We start from the raw sequence: 10000 nt of genomic DNA on the forward strand, positions 1-10000 counted from the left end.
ACCCCCTTAACCTCTCTCCATCCTCCGACCCCCCTTTTACGGATCCTATTACCATGCCCCCCCCTCACCATACCCCCATATCCCAGCTACCCCAACACCCTCCCCCCCACCCCCCAAACCCCTACTACTCCTCCTAGACTTGCAGTTGCTGGAGGATCCCTTTCTTTCTCCCCGTAGTATGTGTATCACTTGACATCTCCAAATATAAATCCAGGAGAGAGAGAGAGAGAGAGAGAGAGAGAGAGTCCTTCAATTGGTACAGACATACACATGGTACAGACATACATAGGGCACAGACGCACGCACACAAACACACACACAAACACAGGGCAGAATAATAAAGGCAAAAAAATTGAAACAAAGGAAAGCACATCAGGCTCGAGTGTAGAAAAATACGAAGAAAGTGTTATGAAAAATGCTGCGAAAGGAAATGGTAAAATTGAGAGAGAGAGAGAGAGAGGAGAGAGAGAGAGAGAGAGAGAGAGAGCTAAATCCTACAACGAAAAATATCAAAGGAAACGTTTTTCTAACTCGAGGGGGACGTTGGATAACACCCGGAGGGAAATGCTCACCAGGAAAGAAATCGTGGAAAACAGGGGCTAAAGAAAAGTCTTTCTCTCTCTCTCTCTCTCACTCTCTCTCTCTCTCTCTAACATTTTTGAAATACTTCTGGTTAAAAGAATCGTCGATCAACAACTAGAGACAGAAAAAAAAGGTATATATGAAGAGTTACGGCGTGAATCTCGGTGTTAACGATGATACCCAGACAAAAGCAAAGTCGCTGGACTCAGTGCAACAATATTTAACAATATCCCTGCGGACATGGGGGGGTGGGGGGGTGGGGGGGAGGGTGAGGCGGAGGGGGGGGGGGGTAGGGGGGGGGGGGGGGGGCGGCGATCTTACTGGAAAGGTGGAAAACGTCGAGTTGTGAGTGAATTCTATTCTGGGTCTTCCAATTTTACAATTCAGCTGTCTGAAAGGTTTCTCAACTTATGGTGCGCTTTTTAGACCGACGCGAAACTCGCTCCAGACACTGCGCGATACAGCGAATGAATCCGAAACGCTGTTGAGATTGATCAGGTGATTCGAGTATAATTCAATGATACAGTCAATTTTCTCAGTGCAGATTCACCGCCATTTAGATACAACTCGAAGATTGTAAATGGAAAACGATCCTTAGGCCTATACTGGATTATCTCCTACATATCACAAATAGGTTGAAACAATTCAGCGACTGTAAGTGGAAAACAAACCTTAGGCCTATGCTGGATTATCTCCTACATATCACAAACAGGTTGAAGCAATTCAGAGACCGTTAGTGGAAAACAAACCTTAGGCCTATGCTGGATTATCTCCTACATATAACAAACAGGTTGAAACAATTCAGCGACTGTAAGTAGAAAACAAACCTTAGGCCTATGCTGGATTATCTCCTACATATCACAAACAGGTTGAAACAATTCAACGACTGTAAGTAGAAAACAAACTATACACCCATACTGGATTATCTCCTATATATCACAAACAGGTTGACAAGAACTCGGCGACTGTAAGCGGAGAACAAACTTTAGGCCTATGCTGGATTATCTCCTACATATCACAAAAAAGTTGAAACAATTCAGCGACTGTTAGTGCAGAGCGAACCTTAGGCCTATACTCGACAATCAGATGAAGCACTGGTTAGAACTGCCAGTCAAGTCATCAACTTCTATTCAACATGTTTGTGACGTCTGTGTGATAAGTTACCAACGTGTTTTTGACATTTTACGGTAGTAAAGAAAAAAAATTATTTATTTTTTCTTTACTTTTTAGTCTTACTAGAGAATGACATCATGAAGCCTCTTGGGAAGTAATCTAAAGCGACTGTGCAAACATAATGAAGAACAGCCTTGATAAGCTGCAACACCCCAGAGAGCTCATTGCAACTTTTCAAATTATGTGAAAGAAACTGGGGCTCTATGAGTCTCCGATGGCTGGGACTACATCTGAGAGAGAGAGAGAGAGACAGAGAGAGAGAGAGAGAGAGTTTCTTTGTTTGTTTGTATGGTGCTTTTACGTTGCATGGAACCAGTGGTTATTCAGCAACGGGACCAACGGCTTTACGTGACTTCCGAACCACATGGGGAGTGAACTTCTGTCACCAAAAATACACATCTCTCACTCCTCAATGGAATGGCCGAGAATCGAACCCACAACCACCGAGGTGGGACGCTAATACCATACCAACCACGCCGCTGAGGAGCTAGAGAGAGAGAGAGAGAGAGAGAGAGAGAGATTATTACAGAGATTCCAGTAGGAAAAGTAATTTAATAATTTCTTTCATAACATATGAGAGAGAGAGAGAGAGAGAGAGAGAGAGAGAGAAGACTGATCTTCAAAAGAAATAAAGAGAATACAAAATATTACAAAGCTTCCAGTAGGAAAAGTAATTAATATATTTCTTTGAAAGCAGAGAGAGAGAGAGAGAGAGAGAGAGAGAGAGTCTGATATTCCTAGAGAACTCGTAAATAAAAAATTTCACTCCAACATACACACACACACACATGCACATAAACATACACAACATATCTCCCAAGCAACCTGCGTCTTTTATTACATTAATATACGTTATCAACTAACCTCTCAAAATATACAAAACAAATGGTCAGTTCTGAGTGCCTGCGGTGTCTAACACTAGTGTTTTATTTTTATGAAAGAGAAATTATTGGGCTTCGTGACCTTTTTAACATATTTCAAAAACTCTAGAAAATCTATTCAAGATGGCGGTGGCAGTACTCGGTATAAAGAAAAAACATCCTATGCAAGGCATCGTATGTATGCTTTCATCTGATTGGCTGACGGTAACGGGGGTGCAGTGCAGATTGGAAATACGCATGCAGCATTTTTCAGTTTTTTATCTATGTTTAGTCTAGAAAAACTTGCATCGAAAAAAAAATCGAAAAGAATTTGTCATTCTATTATTTCAACGTATCATCCATACCTAAAATAACAGCCTAAATACTGTCCATAAAATAATTTTGAAAGTATAGTTATTTTGCGTGAGAAAAATTCTCAACGGCACATCAAGCGCATTTAGTTTATAATCTCTTCATCAAAAAAAGAAAGGGGAAAAAATCCACATTTGTGAGCATTCCGAGTTAGAGAGTCGATGTTTAAATGTCTTAATAGATATGCATTTCAAAGCCTAATCCATATAAGTAGAGAATTTCAAAGCCTTATCCATTAAGTAGAGAATTTCAAAGCCTTATCCATATAAGTAGAGAATTTCAAAGCCTTATCCATTAAGTGGAGAAATTTCAAAGCCTTATCCATTAAGTGAGAATTTTCAAAGCCTTGTCCATTAAGTAGAGAATTTCAAAGCCTTATCCATTAAGTAGAGAATTTCAAAGCCTTGTCCATTAAGTAGAGAATTTCAAAGCCTTATCCATTAAGTAGAGAATTTCAAAGCCTTGTCCATTAAGTAGAGAATTTCAAAGCCTTATCCATTAAGTAGAGAATTTCAAAGCCTTATCCATTAAGTAAAGAATTTCAAAGCCTTGTCCAGGTAAGTAGAAAATTTCAAAGCCTTGTCCATGTAAGTAGAGAATTCCAAAGCATTGTCCATGTAAGTAGAGAATTTCAAAGGCTTATCCATGTAAGTAGAGAATTTCAAAGCCTTATCCATGTAAGTAGAGAATTTCAAAGCCTTATCCATGTAAGTAGAGAATTTCAAAGCCTTATCCATGTAAGTAGAGAATTTCAAAGCGTTGTCCAGGTAAGTAGCAAATTTCAAACCCTTGTCCATGTAAGTAGAGAATTCCAAAGCATTGTTCATGTAAGTAGAGAATTTCAAAGCCTTATCCATGTAAGTAGAGAATTTCAAAGCCTTATCCATGTAAGTAGAGAATTTCAAAGCCTTATCCATGTAAGTAGAGAATTTCAAAGCCTTATCCATGTAAGTAGAGAAGAGAATCTTACGTGTATTATATCTGAGAAATAAATGCCAGTGTCAAGCATCATTCTTTATCGGTTTCTAAGAAATTTAATTTCATTAAAATAAATACATAGAAAGATGCATCACAAGGAGCCGTTACGGGGGTTAGACCTACGAGTGAGTTTAATTACTGTATGCTGAATTTTTCCCGTTTGCATTTCAAAAAACCATACGGTCAAAGGGAGCTTACGTGTAGAGTGCATTGCACGGAGTGCTTTTTATTTATTTTATTTTTTTTTATCTTTTTCTTTTACTTCACAGCAACGTATTCTAAACCAACAAACACATCTTGCCTAATATTTTGCTTGATGAATTACAAAAAGAATTACAGCTTGTTCCATCACATTCGTATTAATTAAAAGGCTCTGTACACGCGTTCATAAAGTCAAACACACACGCACATACATACATACGTGCAGATACACACATTATATATATATATATATATATATATATATATATATATATATATATTATAGATAAATAAAGATATACATTTATGAATTTTATATTTATATTATTATGTATATATACATATATAAATAATAAATATATATTAAAACAATATGTATATATATATATATATATAATATATATATATATATATATATATATATTAAATGAAAATGAACGCGTGTGTTATGTCTTTTCACACATTCAGTATTTATCGACAAGTCCACGACAATGAAAATAAAGAAAAGGAGGTATGTGAATGAGAGAGAGAGAGAGAGAGAGAGAGAGAGAGAGAGAGAGAGAGAGAGAGAGAGAGGACGTGGCTATCTCCATTCAGCACATTACGAAAATTGCACATTATTTCCCGTCACGGGACTCCGTGGTCCTACTCCATAACCAAAATGGAGGAAAGAGGAGGTGGGTGGGTGGGCGAGTGGGTGGTGGCGGTGGTGATCCGAGATATCGGCGTCTCTTTCCAAGATGGCGGAAGGGTTTGAGGGCGGTGATGCTTCTTCGTATATGTCAGTTGTTCACGAAGGGACGAAAGGAATATGTTTGTCACTGACCAAACTCGTTCAGGAGGGAAATATCACTTCTTGACTGACTACAGCGCGCAGAGACTTGAGAATGGACACGCAAATGATCGGAGAGGTTCTCTGGCGTTGCGTCCGTGGGCATGAAACACGTCGCCGAATAGTTAGTTATCCATCTGCGACACATTTATTTCCACTCCTTTGTTCTCTGGCGCGGATGTTCATCCATCACACCCGGGGGATAAAGCAATCTGAATTTCTTTCGCTTTTGAGTTTTTTCTCTGCTTTCATTCTCTCTCTTTCTCTCTCTCTCTTTTTAGCCTATCTCAAAAACTGACGATGAAATGACAGCGATAGGCGACAGAGAGAGAGAGAGAGAGAGAGAGAGAGAGAGAGAGAGAGAGGAAATTCTTTTATTCTCCTTTTCAATAACTTTCAGCCCTCTTTTTTTTTCTCTCTCTCTCTCACTCTCTGCAGCCAAGCGTATCGGTCTAACATTATATCGCTGTAACATTTATACTGTCACTACGATTCTTTCTCTGAATCATAGCTACATTTATCCTCTTACTTGTCTGTGGACATACACACATATATATGTATATACATATAATGTATATATATATATATATATATATATATATATATTATATAGATATATATATATATGTATATATTACACGTATATATATTATTACATATAAAACACGCGTATTTCTGTCAAATATGTGCGTAGCCTTTCTGATATTCACAGATATTAATAAAAAAATATAGTTTAATATCGATTTCAGCTCACCTTGGAAATAACTTATTAAAAAGGACTATATTCGATAACAAACGAAAATTGTGACTTTATATATATATATATATATATATATATATATATATATATATATATATAAAAAAGTATTCGGAAAACAAATACATACACCAAAGGACAGCAAATCTATATGAAGTGTAGTATGCAGCAATCACGTTGTAGTGAATATAGACGAAAATGCTATAATGATGCGTATATGTAGCATCGTGGCATATGCTATAAAGAAATATAGTTCCTCGTTGGACGAGTCGGTTACGAGCAGCGTAAAAATATTTAAGCCTTCGTGCCAGCCCTCGGAGATCTTTAATCATCTCAGCGGTGGTCTGGTAAAACTAAGATATACTTTTATAAAGAAATGTGCCAATTTTCTGCCAAATGGTTTACAGTAGCGGCCAATTGTAGTACTTGTATTTTCCCAATAGGACGAAATGGCTTACTGATAAAATAATAATAATAATAATAATGTTCTAAAGGGTCCACAATAATGCAAAGTGTAAAAAGTCCGTGTATAATTTTGAAGACTTTACAGAAAGCTTTCGAACCCTTCCCTGGGTTCATCTTCAGGGAAGGGTTCGAAAGCTTTCTGTAAAGTCTTCAAAATTATACACGGACTTTTTACACTTTGCATTATTGTGGACCTTTAGAACATTATATATACTCTCGTGATAGAGAGTTTTTCCCTAATAATAATAATAATAATAATAATAATAATAATAATAGAATGGCATTTAGTCTAGGCCAAAGGACAAGCACTGGGACCTATTGAGAACAGGTAGATTAGAATGGTGTAACAGGAGGAAAACCTCGCAGCCACACTATGAAACAATTGGTGGGAGAGGGTGGAAAGTAAGAAGAAAAAGATTATGAACGGAGTTACAGTAAAAAGAATGAAAGGGGTTGCAGCTAAGGACCGAAGGGACGCTGCAAAGAACCTTAAGTAATGCCTGCAGTGCACCGCACCAGGTGCATTGACGGGCAGAAACGGTGACAAATCTTGCGACGCTCCTGATTGGCTGTTGATAAACCAATCACAGAGCTGGAAACTCTGTCTCTCTCGAGAGTTCACATAGGCAGGATGTATGTTCCACCTCTCCTGAAAGACGTATCCCCCAGGAGACGTGGAACATACATCCTGCCTATGTGAAATCTCGAGAGAGACCGAGAGTTTCCAGCCCCGTGATTGGCTTATCGACAGCCAATCAGGAGCGCCGTAAGGGACGGGCCTAGACATTAGATGCACGGGTCATGTGAATCTACTATAGCCAGCTCAGGGATTGTTTTCATCCTATACTTGGGACTGATGAGAAATTGTATATCAACAGTGAAAAATGAAGGTTACTAAGCTATCGAAGTCTTGTTATGTTATGTATAATACACGAGTGATGCTCATTTTTATAGGTTTCGTCCAGTTCATTGCCGTGAAACTAAATACTGTACGAACGATTGTTTCAGTATTCTCTAGACAAAGTGTACAAAACTTATGCCACCACCAAAAGTACTCTTATAAAAAGTAGTAGTAATAGTAGTAGTAGTTACCGTCGTTGTAATTAAGCTGAAGAAATATGGCAGTGACATGATTAGTAGAGAGAGCAATGATATTGAAGAAAGTGGCCATCAACATCATCACTAGACAATAGGATATAAGACAGATAATGTCCTGCACTCGAATGGTGTTCTTAAGTTCAAAACCAAGATTCTCTCTCTCTCTCTCTCTTCTCTCTCTCTCTCTCTCTCTCTCTGTAAAGCAAGAATGGGAGTGTTGTTACGGCACTTCAAAACAAGAAAAGCTTAATACATGATTATGCTTTATAAAACGTATGTTCGTAGTCCACTTGAATGTTGCAATATGATATGGTACCCACACTATCAAAAGGATATTGCACAAATAGAGAGTGTACAAAGGTCCTTTACAGCTAGAATAGAAGAAGTTAAGGATCTTGACTACTGGGAAAGACTACAATTTTTAAAATTATATAGTCTAGAAAGGAGAAGAGAACGCTACATAATAATTCAGGCATGGAAACAGATAGAAGGAATTGCCAAAAACATCATGGAGCTAAAACTATACCAGGAAAAATAAGGAAAGCACACATGACATTAATCCACTGCGCACCAGCATCAACAATGCAGCGTCTATTCAATGCGTTGCCAGCTCATCTGAGGAATATATCAGGAGTGAGCGTAGATGTGTTTAAGAATAAGCTCGACAAAAATCAAAGCTGCGTCCCAGACCATCCAAGACTGGAAGATGCAAAATATACCGGAAGATGTACTAGCAACTCTCTGGTAGACATTAGAGGTGCCTCACACTGAGGGACCTGGGGCAACCAGAAGGTCTATCTGATCACAAATATTTCAATTAAATAATTATTATATATATCTACTAAACATCTCAATCTCTCTCTGATCCCAAATATTTCAATTGAATAATTATTTTATTATATGTATCTATTAAACATCTCCCCCCTCCCCCCTTCCTCACTACCCCCACTCGGGCTCCCCCTCCCCCCTCAAACTCCAGAGAAATTATAAGAATGGAATATGCATGATATGTATTTAATATTTCTCTCTCTCTGTCTCTCTCTCTCTCTCTCTCTCTCGCTTTTTTTTCTAACACTGACGAGCCTAGGGGGGTTATAGGGGCGGGGGTTGGGTGGCGGTGGGTGGAATGGGGCTGAGGAGCACCCCCCCCCCACCCCCCCCCCCCCACCCCCGTCCCAATTAGCATCTCATAGGAGTCCACCGTGAGCATGCTCCCACGGCCTCATCTAATGACTGTTACAATTAATCTCTTATGTGATTAACGCAAAGAAACGGAGTCTCTCTCTCTCTCTCTCTCTCCCCCATTTAGAATTCAACGGGAACAATTCGCATAACAATTTCGGAATAACGTTACGTGTAATTATCGTGATTGGGGGCAGCCATGCGCGAACGTTCTGAAAATTAATTACTGAACAACACTTTAAACTCCCGTCTGATCAAGCCCCAGCCCAGGCGATGTATTCCTTTCAGACTAACGCTCCGCGCGACGCCAAAGAGATGGAAAGCGGATAAGTGCCACTACTCCAGGCCTTTGCTTTTGTCTCTGCGCCGAGAGAGAGAGAGAGAGAGAGAGAGAGAGAGAGAGCTGCTAACGCCTTTTGTAATCCTGCTTTGCTCTCAGAAGCATGCAAGCGGAATTTCAAACCGATGATGCCCTTGGACACGCACACACACACACACACACACACACACGAGTCTCTTGTCTATCTACCTACCTACCTACCTGTCTGTCTATCTATCTGTCTATTTCTCTCTCTATCTGGAAGTCAAAATGGAACGCTATTTCTACAAAAGGTTTGAATGAATATTCACCCATAATCTGTCTATTTACCTGTTTTTTATAAATATAGCGAAATATTTTTCCACATTTGATTTAGATATAAAATTGTGTCTGTGTATATTTATATGTATATGTATATGTATATATATATATATATATATATATATATATATATATATATATGTATATATACACATATATATTTATAATATATATATATATATAAATATATATATATATATATACATATTATATACAACGGCCTAAGGGACGCTGCAAACCCTTGAGTAATGCCTGCATACAGTGAACCGCGTGAGGGTGCACTGACGTCACTAACCCCCTATGGGATGCATCCTCAGAGACTTTTCCACAACTCAACAGTATAGGAAACAAAGGATCTCTAGAACCGATCAACATGCATTTATCACTTCGATGAAGAAAAGTAAACTCAATACACACTTATTACATTCTCTCTCTCTCTCTCTCTCTCTCTCTCTTTTTGCTTCCGTTAACAATCATATTTAGCTATTCCTTGGTTCGCCTCCTCCCCGCCCCCCCCGCCCCCCCCCATCCACAACCTCCCATCTCGCCACCATCCGTTGTATTTGCAAATACTTACTTACAAGAAGTAGCCATCTCCTTCCTAAGGTCTTCCATTCTTATTAACACTCACCGCTCAATTTTCGAGGATTCCATTTACCCATATAACGGTATTTTTTTTTTCATTTTTTACGATCACTTCCACATTTTGGGAATTGGTGACCTGTATACCACAAAAATTAACATACACACACACCCTCACACACACACACACATATAAATATATGTACCCATATGTATGGTGCACACAAACCACACACACACACCACACACCACACACACAACACACACACACATATATA

The 10000-nt window shown here is 38.7% G+C and overlaps 1 long non-coding RNA gene across 2 annotated transcripts in view; it reads right to left on the minus strand.

Moving 5' to 3' along the window:
* LOC135196331 (uncharacterized) overlaps positions 1 to 10000 on the minus strand; it is a 237010-nt gene that overhangs the window by 180613 nt on the left and 46397 nt on the right. The gene's annotated exons all lie outside the window — the stretch shown is intronic.

Source organism: Macrobrachium nipponense, chromosome 23 (genome assembly GCF_015104395.2).
Source record: "Macrobrachium nipponense isolate FS-2020 chromosome 23, ASM1510439v2, whole genome shotgun sequence".
Taxonomy (NCBI): Eukaryota; Metazoa; Arthropoda; class Malacostraca; order Decapoda; family Palaemonidae; genus Macrobrachium; species Macrobrachium nipponense.